The sequence below is a fragment of the Delphinapterus leucas genome, chromosome 7 (assembly GCF_059928025.1).
Source record: "Delphinapterus leucas isolate spDelLeu-1000000601 "Yukka" chromosome 7, BTC_Dleu_Yukka2, whole genome shotgun sequence".
Taxonomy (NCBI): Eukaryota; Metazoa; Chordata; class Mammalia; order Artiodactyla; family Monodontidae; genus Delphinapterus; species Delphinapterus leucas.
The window spans coordinates 66,158,184-66,168,746 of record NC_143135.1 but is presented as its reverse complement, the minus strand read 5'-3'; the positions used below and the strand labels follow the sequence as shown (position 1 = coordinate 66,168,746).

At 34.3% G+C, this 10,563-nt stretch overlaps 1 non-coding gene across 1 annotated transcript; it reads left to right on the top strand.

Moving 5' to 3' along the window:
* The first annotated feature begins 10,174 nt into the window (after window positions 1-10,174).
* On the top strand, window positions 10,175-10,305 carry LOC115802218 (small nucleolar RNA SNORA24). Its single transcript, XR_004022636.1, has one exon. It is a non-coding gene; the product is annotated as a small nucleolar RNA SNORA24 (small nucleolar RNA).
* The last annotated feature ends 258 nt before the right edge of the window (window positions 10,306-10,563 follow it).

The following is a 10,563-nucleotide window of genomic DNA, read 5'->3' as shown; positions in this document are numbered from 1 at the left end:
TATTGTCTCTTGAGTGACACAAATGTTGACCATGCATACATATGAGTTAGTCTGAAAATGACAGTGATAAAATATGACTTTTTAATCTATTTGTTAAATTTCTGGTAAATTCTTATGAATATAGCACTTAACACAAGTGTAGTAGGGAGAATGGGAGCAAGGAGAACTTGCTCTGACTTTGTCATTTAAGAAGTTTTGCACTGGACATACTTGTCTTGTTCCTGATCTTAGAGGAACTTTCAGCTTTTCACCATTGGGTATGATGTTAGCTGTGGGTTTGTCATACGTGGCCTTTATTATGTTGGGGTAGGTTCCCTCTGTGCCCACTTTCTGGAGAGTTTTTATCATAAATGGATGTTGAATGTTATCAAAAGCTTGTTCTGCATCTATTGAGATGATCATATGGTTTTCATTCTTCAATTTGTTAATGTGGTGTATCACACTGATTGATTTGTGGATAGTAAAAAATCCTTGCATCCCTGGGATAAATCCCACTTGATCATAGTGTATGATCCTTTTAATGTATTGTTGGATTTGGTTTGCTAGTATTTTGTTGAGGATTTTTGCATAAAACAAACCCTCCTACACTGTTGGTGGGAGTGTAAATTTTTCTCCATAGCCACTATGGAGAACAGTATGGGGGTTCCTTAAAAAAACTAAAAGTAGAGCTACCATATGATCCAGCAATCCCTTTCCTGGGAGTATATCAAGAGAAACCATAATTTAAAAAAATACATGCAGCCTAATTTTCATAGCAGGACTATTTACAATAGCCAAGACATGGAAGCAACCTAAATTTCCATCAATAGAGGAATGGATAAAGAAGATGAGGTATGTATATGCAATGGAATATTACTTAGCCATAAAAAGAATGAAATACTGCCATTTACAGCAACATGGATGGATCTATAGATTACCATACTAAGGGAAGTAAGCCAGGAAGAGAAAGACAAATATCATATTATGTCACTTATATCTGAAATCTTAAAAAAAAAATGGTACAATGAACTTATATACAGAAAACATTAAATAATCAGTAATGTTCTTTTCTTATTGCATTTGCTAGAATGTATTTTTTAAAGTTAAATAATAATCGTCAAAGTGAGCTTCTCATTGTTTACAAGTGAAAACTATGCTATCCTAAGACAGGATATCCTAAGAAAGTTTCTTTTCTTTCTTATTTAGTCAGGGTTTATTAAGAATATCTGCTGAATTTCATCAAATAACTTTCAGCATCTAGGGCTATATTCATTTATATTCCTTAACATCATGTGTCACAAAATGTGTTAAATTTCCTGATTTTGTACTCTCTCTCATATTCCTGGAATCCTATCTGTGAATACCTCACTGCTGAACTCCAACTGATAATATTTTATTTACATTTATAATTTAAACTATCATTGAACTATATTTTCCTTCTTTGTACACTTTTTATCATGTTTTAATATTAATATCATATTGTCTTTTTATAATGAATTTAGAAAACTTCTCCCATTTTCTTATGGTCTATAATTTAAATAAATTAGAACTTTCTCTTGTCTAAAGATTAGATACAATTAATCTTTGCAACTCTTTAATCATAGTTCCTTGTTTAGTGATATATTTTAAATCTCCTCTCCAATCTATTTTACAATAATTGGTATCCCAAGTTTTCTGCTTATTCATGAGTCAATGTTGGTAATTTATCTTTTTTCTTGGAAAACATGTATGTAATCTAGGTTTTCAAAAGTTTAGAGTATTTGATTATAATTATTTAAATCTCATTTGTATCTAGATTATAACTCCATTTTCATTTAGGATTTTCCTAATGAAGGAAATGAAAATGGAGATATAATTCATTTTTGCTTCCCTTTTTTGCTTAATTCAGCTCATAATCTATATTACTGATATTTTAAAGAAATAGTTTTCAGGTTTATCTTTTCTTATTTATTTGTTATTTTCTACTTCATTTCTTCAGATTCTATTTTTATGTATTCTTTCTACTGCTTTGTTTTAGCATATTCTTTGTTTTGTCTAATTTCTCAAGATTAATACCAACTTTCCATACTTTTTGTCTTTCTTCTTTAGTAATAAAACCATTTAAAATGTAAATTTTTCTATGAGAATACCTTTATCTGTGTCCCATGTGTTTCAGTGTAGAGTTTTCCTTTTATAACTCTCTAGATAATTTGTAATTTCACTTTTGAATTCCTCCTTCATCTAAGGGTTATCTAAGAGAATGTTTCTTAATTTCCAAGTAGTTGATTTTTCAGAACTTCTAGATTATAAAATTAACTATCAGAGGATGTGATCTGTAAAATCTCTACTTTAAAATATTTTCATTTATTCTTTGTCAGCAAGTGGAACACTGATTTTAAAAATATCCCATGGATATTAAAAAAATTGTCTCCTATTTGTGAGATGCAAGGTTCTGTCTCTCTGTCTCTCTCTCTCTCTCTATCTATCTATCTTTTCTCTCCCTACACACACACACTCACACACACACAAAGTGTGATTATATTATTCAATTTCTTCCCATCTGAACTTCTTTTTGTTTACCTGATTTGTCATGGTCTATAAATGTGAATCCAAATATCCTAATTTAATTTTTTTAATCAAATTCTCCTGTGGTTTAATAAATTGTCTTTATATAATCAGCTACTGTGGTTTTGGAAAATATAAGTTTATTACTGTTCTTTTCCATAAAGAATTGCATTTTACTACTCTTTTATTTTTTATTATTACACAGTGTTCTTTTTATCCTATTTAACCTAAAATTCCTGACTTGTCTAATATCAACTTTGCTTCTCCTGCCTTTCTTTGTTTTTAATTTGTCTGGTACACCTCTGCCCATTCCAATTTTTTCCTTTAAAACCACTTCTGTACACATAAATGTACTTGTATTATTTTAATTGCATAATTTTTTTTCCATTTTTTTGAATTTTTTTTCACAGTAGCCTATTTTTGTTTTTATTTGTGTGATCAACTTACTGTTGATTATGCTTTTCCTATGTTTCTTGGCTCCCTCAGCCCCCTCTCTTTCTGCATATTTACTCACATTACCTCCTGTTAATATAAGCCCTTCCTACCCTCACCCCATAAATCATGTTAGAAATCTTTATTAGTCTACATTATTCTTCACGCTCATATAATCATACACAATCCAAATATATTTGCACACACAAACTTATAGTCATCTAGATTTTCCATTGTTTGTTTTATAAAAATATGATCACATTATAATTCTCTACATTTTGATTTTTTTCTTCATGAATACCTCATAGAAATTTTACCTCCAGTTCAAACTATATAGTTTTTATTAATTTTCTTTAATGCTGTATAAACTTCCAAAGAACAGGTGCAGCATAATTTGTTCAATAATTCCTCTATCCATTATACATTGGGGTTTTTTGGCCATGCTGCATGGCACACGGGGATCTTAGTTCCCTGACCAGGGATTGAACCCACACTCCCTGTACTGGAAGCATGGAGTCTTAACCACTGGACCACCCAGGAAGTCCCTATTATACACTGCTGTTTTCTCTTTTATTTTTTCCATACTTTTTTTTTACTTGTTTGATCAAATTACCTTTATCTCGTTCCTCTCGTCAGTCAGTTTGGAGGTTCTACGGAAATTTTACATTCTACTAATGGTTACCCATCAATTCCAAGGGCACTCTTTTTATAATGCATTCCTCTCCCATTACTTTCAGTCCCAAGTTATTCTAATCCCACAATTTGTGGGAGACATGCTGTGTCTGGCCCTCTGAGCAGGGGATATATCAGCTTGAGGTTTTTTGACCACCTATTGAGTCCAAAGGAGAAAATCCCTCTACTCCCATAAATTATATTGGTTAATTCTTTCTAGTAAAAGAGATAAAGAGAACTCTTCCAAATTCTTCAGCATTGGGGGAGGTACTTAGGGACCTGAGGGATCAGTAAGTTCTTACAGCAAATGTGGATGGGCAGGTGCTAGTTTCTTCTTAGTGCTCCATAGACCTCAATGGACCAACTTCTTTTCAGGAAGCACAAAGCTCTAATTGGTCCAACAAGAAATCTTCTCTGTAGTGTCCAGGATCTGGGCAGGCCCAGATAAGAGGTAAGTCCTATGTATGTGCTTCCTGCCAGGATCTCCACAAAGGCAAGACCTTGTTCTCTGCTTCCAGACCCAGTTTTCTTTGGATGCTGCTCCACTCAATGAGTAATTCTAAGGGGAAGGAGAGGGCAACAGAAATGTACATGTAGCCTGCCATTTTCTCTGAACTCTCTCCCATTTCTATCTCTCAGATATTAACTATTATTTATGACTTACTTCAAATGATATCCCTTCCATGAATCTTTTTTTTTTTTTTTTTGCAGGGAGAGGAGATCTTTGGGATGTTGTCTCTCATCTTTGAATCGGAAAACATGTCCCTCTCGAAAGTCAATTTTTGGATTCTGGTTAGTAACAATGGCCATCACTTATTGAGTGTTTACTACCTGCCTAGCACTGCGTTATATATTTTATATGCACAACTTTGTGCTCAATGTCCAATATCAAAACTTTGGGCTGTATATCTTTCTGCTGGGGTTTTTCTGTGAATAGGCTGAGTATCAAGTCACATAATTAGAAATGGTCACTTGGAAAACACATTGGCTATCTCCTCAATTTTATTTAATCATAAAACAAATCAAAATAGGTACTTTAATGTACAAATAATCTGGCACCTTCACTGGCTGGATATCTATACTAGCTTCATAGGTAGAGTTAATAATTGGCTCCAAATGCAGGGAAATCTTCAGCTGTTCATGATTTTCTTATTTCCATCTGAAAGTCACTAACTTAAAGCTCCTGATTCACTTTTTTAGCAGTTTTCATTGTTTTTAACATCTTTATTAGAGTATAATTGCTTTACAATAGTGTGTTCGTTTCTGCTGTATAACAAAGTGATCAGCTATACATATACATATATCCCCAGATGAAATAAAATAAAGTCCTTTCTTACTTGATCATATTGGATAGAATTTGCCAGTGAACAAAGTAATATGTTGGATCAGGATTTTTACCATCAGTATGACTAATACATAATTGGTAGTGACTTGAGATTAATTTCTTCTTTTTTCATCTTTATTGGAGTATAATTTCTTTACAATGTTGTGGGGTTTTTTTCATAATTTCTTCTTGATGTAAACAACATAAAGTAAAATGGGTACCCTCTCAATACAGATAAATATTATTTTACATAAGGCTATCCTGGTGCTTTAAATAATGAACCACTCAACCAAGATCCAAAGTATTTTTCATATTTATAGCCTATATCTTAAAATACCATAGTAAGGTAGAATGTGATCATTCCCAACTACTGGAGTTGCAGAAATGGCTCACGACTCACTGTGCTTGCCATATATATATATATGAACCTTGCTTCCTCTCCTAAAAGAATGTATTACTTTAAAACTTTAAAGCTGAGTTAAATTTTTTAATATTATCTGAGGTATGTAACACTTTTTGTGGCAATCAAACACCAAATGAGGGTTGAGACTCACTGAGTGTAGAATCTCAGGATATTAGCTATGAACAGGGAAGAGTAAAATAATCCCAAGACAGGTCAGTTACATGTACTCTGACTCTCATGTACAAACAGAACTGCCTTTCCTGTCACTCTGTGGCATTTTTTCATTCATTCATTTGGCAATTCATTTAATTAATAGATATTTACCCTAGAGATTATCATATTAAGTGCAGTAAGTCAAACAAAGATTATATGATATCACTTATATGAGGAGTCTAAAAAAATGATACAAATGAACTTATTTACAAAACAGAAATAGACTCACAGACATAGAAAACAAACTTATGGTTACCTAGCATGTACACACAATTGTATATAAAATGGATAAACAAGAAGGAGTTAGTGTATATAGCATAGGGAACGATACTCAGTATCTTGTAATAACCTATACTGGAAAAGATTCTGAAAAAGTTTCACTGAACTGAATCACTTTGCTGTCCACCTGAAACTAACACAACATTGTAAGTTAACTATACTTCAATTTTTAAAAATGGAAAAAAACAGTTATTTATTGAATGTCCACTATGAACCAGACACTGGGCCAGACACCATAGTGAACAATATACAATTCCAATCATGTTATTGAATAAGGGAATAATATTTATTTGTTCATTGTCTATTCCACCCACACCAGAATGTAAGATCCATGAGGGTGAATGCATCCCAGAATTCAGAAAAGTACCTGGCAATAAAGGAATAGTAAGTAAACAACTAATGATAATTTAGTGTAATAAGTGCTATGTTACAGCATTAGAGCAGGAATCAGCCCTATTTTTCTTTTCTGCAAAGGGGCAGATACAAAATAAATTAAGATTTGGAGGCCATACAGCCTCTGTTGCCTCCTGCAGTTGTAACTCAATAGAGCCATAGACATAGCAAATGGATGTGATTTTATTCCAATGACTTTTATTACAAAAAAAAAAAAGTTGCAGGCTGGATTTGGTCTGGGGGGCTATAGTTTGGCCAACCCTGTGTTAGAAATACACATAAGAAGTCTATATACACAGACTCACTCATCTGTGGAGGGTTTGGGAAGACTTTCTAGAAAAAGTTTAAACCAGGATTTCTCAAATGTTAGCAGGCATGTACATCAGTCACCTGCAAGGCTTGTTAAAACACAGATTGCTGGGTCCCACCCCACAGTGCCTGAGTCCATGGTCTGGGATGGAAGTTGAGATTTGCATTTCTAACAAGACCAGGTAATACTGATGCTTCTGGGGACCACACCTTGAAAACCACTAGTCTAAATTGAGACATGATAGCTCTGTAGGGGGAGGGAAGGAGACAAAATGTAGGGAATGTAGAAAATATGGGAGATGGTACATTCAGAGGGCCAAAGGCAAGAAAAAATAAAACATGTTCAGTAGCAAGGACTTCCCTAAGACTGGAACATGGGTGGAGAAGGGTTACTGAAGAACAGTGAGAGATAAGGCTGGAGAATTAGGCTTCATCCTAAGGGCACATGTATCCCATGTTGTTCACAGTTGTCACAGGCTATTAGTGGAAACTAAATTTCTTGTTGTGTCCATTTTACCTCACTTGTGATTGTGTATTATTTTTAAAATAGCAAAGCTATCATAATTGAAAAGCCATATTTGACGGAATTTTGTTTAAAGTTCAAGCAAACTATAGTGATTTCTTAGGAGAGTGAAAGAGTATGTGTATGTCTTATGCATACTTGACACCAAATAACTGATGAGTTTATCACACAAATTTTCAATGAACTAAGTGCTATAAGAGCCCTGTGCTTATTTTCTTCAGATGTTCATCAATGTTTAAATTTCTAGTTTATACATTTATTAGTTATTTTTCTTTTCCTATCTCCATAACCAGACTCTGCTGCGCTCCATGAGGGCAGAGATTTTGTCTCTGGTTTACCAGCATATTTCCAGGATCTAGCTCAATGCTGGTACAGCGCAGGTGTTTAGAAAAAGATGTTGAATAAAAGGATGAGTGAATTAATGAAATGACTCTAAGATGTTAAGTTAATTAAATTTTTTTAATATTTTCAGTTAGATGACATGTTATAACAAAATACAGTGAGTCCCCTACATACAAAACTTCAAGTTGCAAATTTTCAAGGATGAAAACATGCGTTTGTATGTCCAATCACGTAAGTTAGTTCACGTGTCTGGCGTACATTGTCACGTGTGTGCAGCTTCTACAGGTGGTTGTGCTTTTGTGTACTTTACAGTACTGTTGCTGTGCAATACGAGGAGCTTACAAAGACCTGATGACATTGGAGGCCCAGAGAAAGGATGAAGAGAGAAGACAAGAGGAAGAAGTAACCGAAGAACCCAAGAGATTCACGATGCAGGAAATGGCAGGGGGATTTTCTTTATTTGAGCAACGACTGTTAGTTTTTAAGGCACAGGACCCAAACATAGAACAGTACACAAAGGTTGCAGCAGCTGTTCAGAATGTAATCCAGGGCTACCATGTCATCTATGACAAGAAAAAAAGAGCTACTACCCAGACATCACTAGATCATTTTTTCAAGAGGGGAGATAGAATTGAATCCAGCAAGGAACCAGAACCTGTGACATCGATGTCAGGCGTGAGTGAAATTGCAGCCTGGCCTCCGTCTCCTGTTGCTGACAATTCTTCAGCTCTACCATCTCCCACCTCTGCTCCCTTGTCCAGTCAGTAACTCTTCTTGCCTGTTCACTCGCTGCCAGCCCCTGTAGGCCAGCTGTTGTACTGTACTAGTGTACTTTTCAAGGTACTGTGCTGTGAGATTAAAAATGGTTTCCTTATATTTTGTGTTTGTTTTTTTATGTATTATTTTTGTGAAAAGTATTATAAACCTATAACAGTACAGTACTCTATAGCCGATTGTGTTAGTTGGGTACCTAGGCTAACTTTGTTGGACTTACAAACAAATTGGACATATGAACATACTCTCAGAATGGAATTCATTCATATGTAGAGGACTTACTGTATTAGAAAAATTTTAAAAGAGTCTTTTATATTATTAAGTAATGGTAACTCAAAGATAAAATAAATACTAGGCGTAAATAAGAGAAAATTTTGACCTACAAAAAAGGCCTTTTATTTTTTATTTTTATATTTTTAGAAGAGATAGATTTGGTACTTGTAAAGTAGATAATTCCTATTTGGATATTTTCCATGATGTAATTCATAACTTGTTTTATGAACATTTATCTTGGTGTCCTTCTCAAAGAAAACAGAAAGTGTACAATGGACAAAAAATAAGGTCAACATGATATATGAAGAAGCAAAATAAACATCATAAGGAAATATCAACATTCCTTTAACAATCAATCACTAATAATATGTCAGCAAGCATGAGGTCATCTTTAACTTGCAGTTCAACGGAAACAGATCATTTAAGTAAGGAAGGCAGTCTTACTAAATTCAACACACCTATCAACAGTTGCTTGACTATTTGACAAAACTGAAAGCCAGCTGCATAAGATAAATGCATAAAAAAACTACAGCATGCAAATTAAAATACTAGTCTTCCAAAATTGCTTTGGACTGAATCTTCAATCAGATTTAACAAACTGAATTTTTTAAAACTAATTTCTTTATATTTATTTTTGGCTGTGTTGGGTCTTCGTTGCTGCACACAGGCTTTCTCTAGTCACGGTGAGTGGGGGCTACTCTTCGCTGTGGTGCATGGGCTTTTCATTGCGGTGGCTTCTCTTATTGTGGATCACGGGCTCTAGGCATGTGGGCTTCAAAAGTTGTGGCACACAGGCTCAGTAGTTGTGGCGCATGGGTTTAGTTGCTCCGCGGCATGTGGGATCTTCCTGGACCAGGGCTTGAACCTGTGCCCCCTGCATTGGCAGGCGGATTCTCAACCACTGGGCCACCAGGGAAGTCCAAAAAACTGAATTTTTAATCAACTATTATATTTTACTTTTCAAAGTAAATAACTTGTCTTTAAATGGAAGAAATCTTATCTTAGTCTTCTTAGAAGTAGACTCTTTTTGAGGGGAGAGGAAAGTTATTTTTATTCTGAATACCACAAAATACATATAGACACATATAAATGAAAACATTTTTCAGGCATGAAGTATATATGAATTTAATTTTTTTTCCCGTAGATGTACATACTCTGTATTGGCCCTTATATGTCTGTGAGAAAGAGATGAACTACAATTCTTCCAACCATTTAAATAATTACTAGCTATAAAAAAATTCACAGTAATAAAACTTATTCTTCTTTTATCATAATGTCATCATATGTCTCAAAGGAGAAAGTTGAGAACTATTTAAATGAATAATTAATTTCATGAGAAATTGGTAAAAAATTAAAAAAAGAGGGGGTTGAATTTTAAGTGATAGATGAGTCTTCAGGTTTAAAGAGAGAAAGCATGGAGGATAGAATGATTCTAAAGCCTTTAATATTTCATTAAATAGTATCTTCTTCAAGCCATTTATTGTATCTGAAAATTGGGGAAGGGGGAGAATAAAAAAATACATTGGAAGAAAAAGTATTCCTGCAAATCTCCAGCTCAATATATATGTAATTGATTGTTAACCTGACTTTTCCAATTGCTTTAGAGTTTCATCCAAGTGCCACCACAAGCATTCTAAAGAGAGCTTCTGGGAGGGTTAACTGAAAGAAATAGATACCATCAACCCTCCTGGTACCCCTCAAGACTATATGAGAACTCCATGTATCTTTGGGACCTGTCAGCTGTGGCAGTCTCCCTTCTTAGCCATGGAAGAGCATATTCTCATTTATTGTCAAAGCTGTCACCACTTAATTGGTATCAGATTCTGACTTGTACAAGTAACATTCTTCACTTCAAAAACCCGGAGGGTACTGGGTTATTGGGCAAACACGTAACTACTGTTCAAATGTTTCTAGGAAACTGAACTAATTGTTCCAATGGATGATGAAAAACATAACAAGATATAAAGAAATCCAAAGCGACACGTGTGAAGTCTTATTTAGCATTCTGCAGTACACTGCCAAACGTGATTTTTAATCTTAAGTATGGTATTTAAGTGGAGAATAAATGAGTGCTTCCTTGCTATAAAAAAGACTATATGAGAG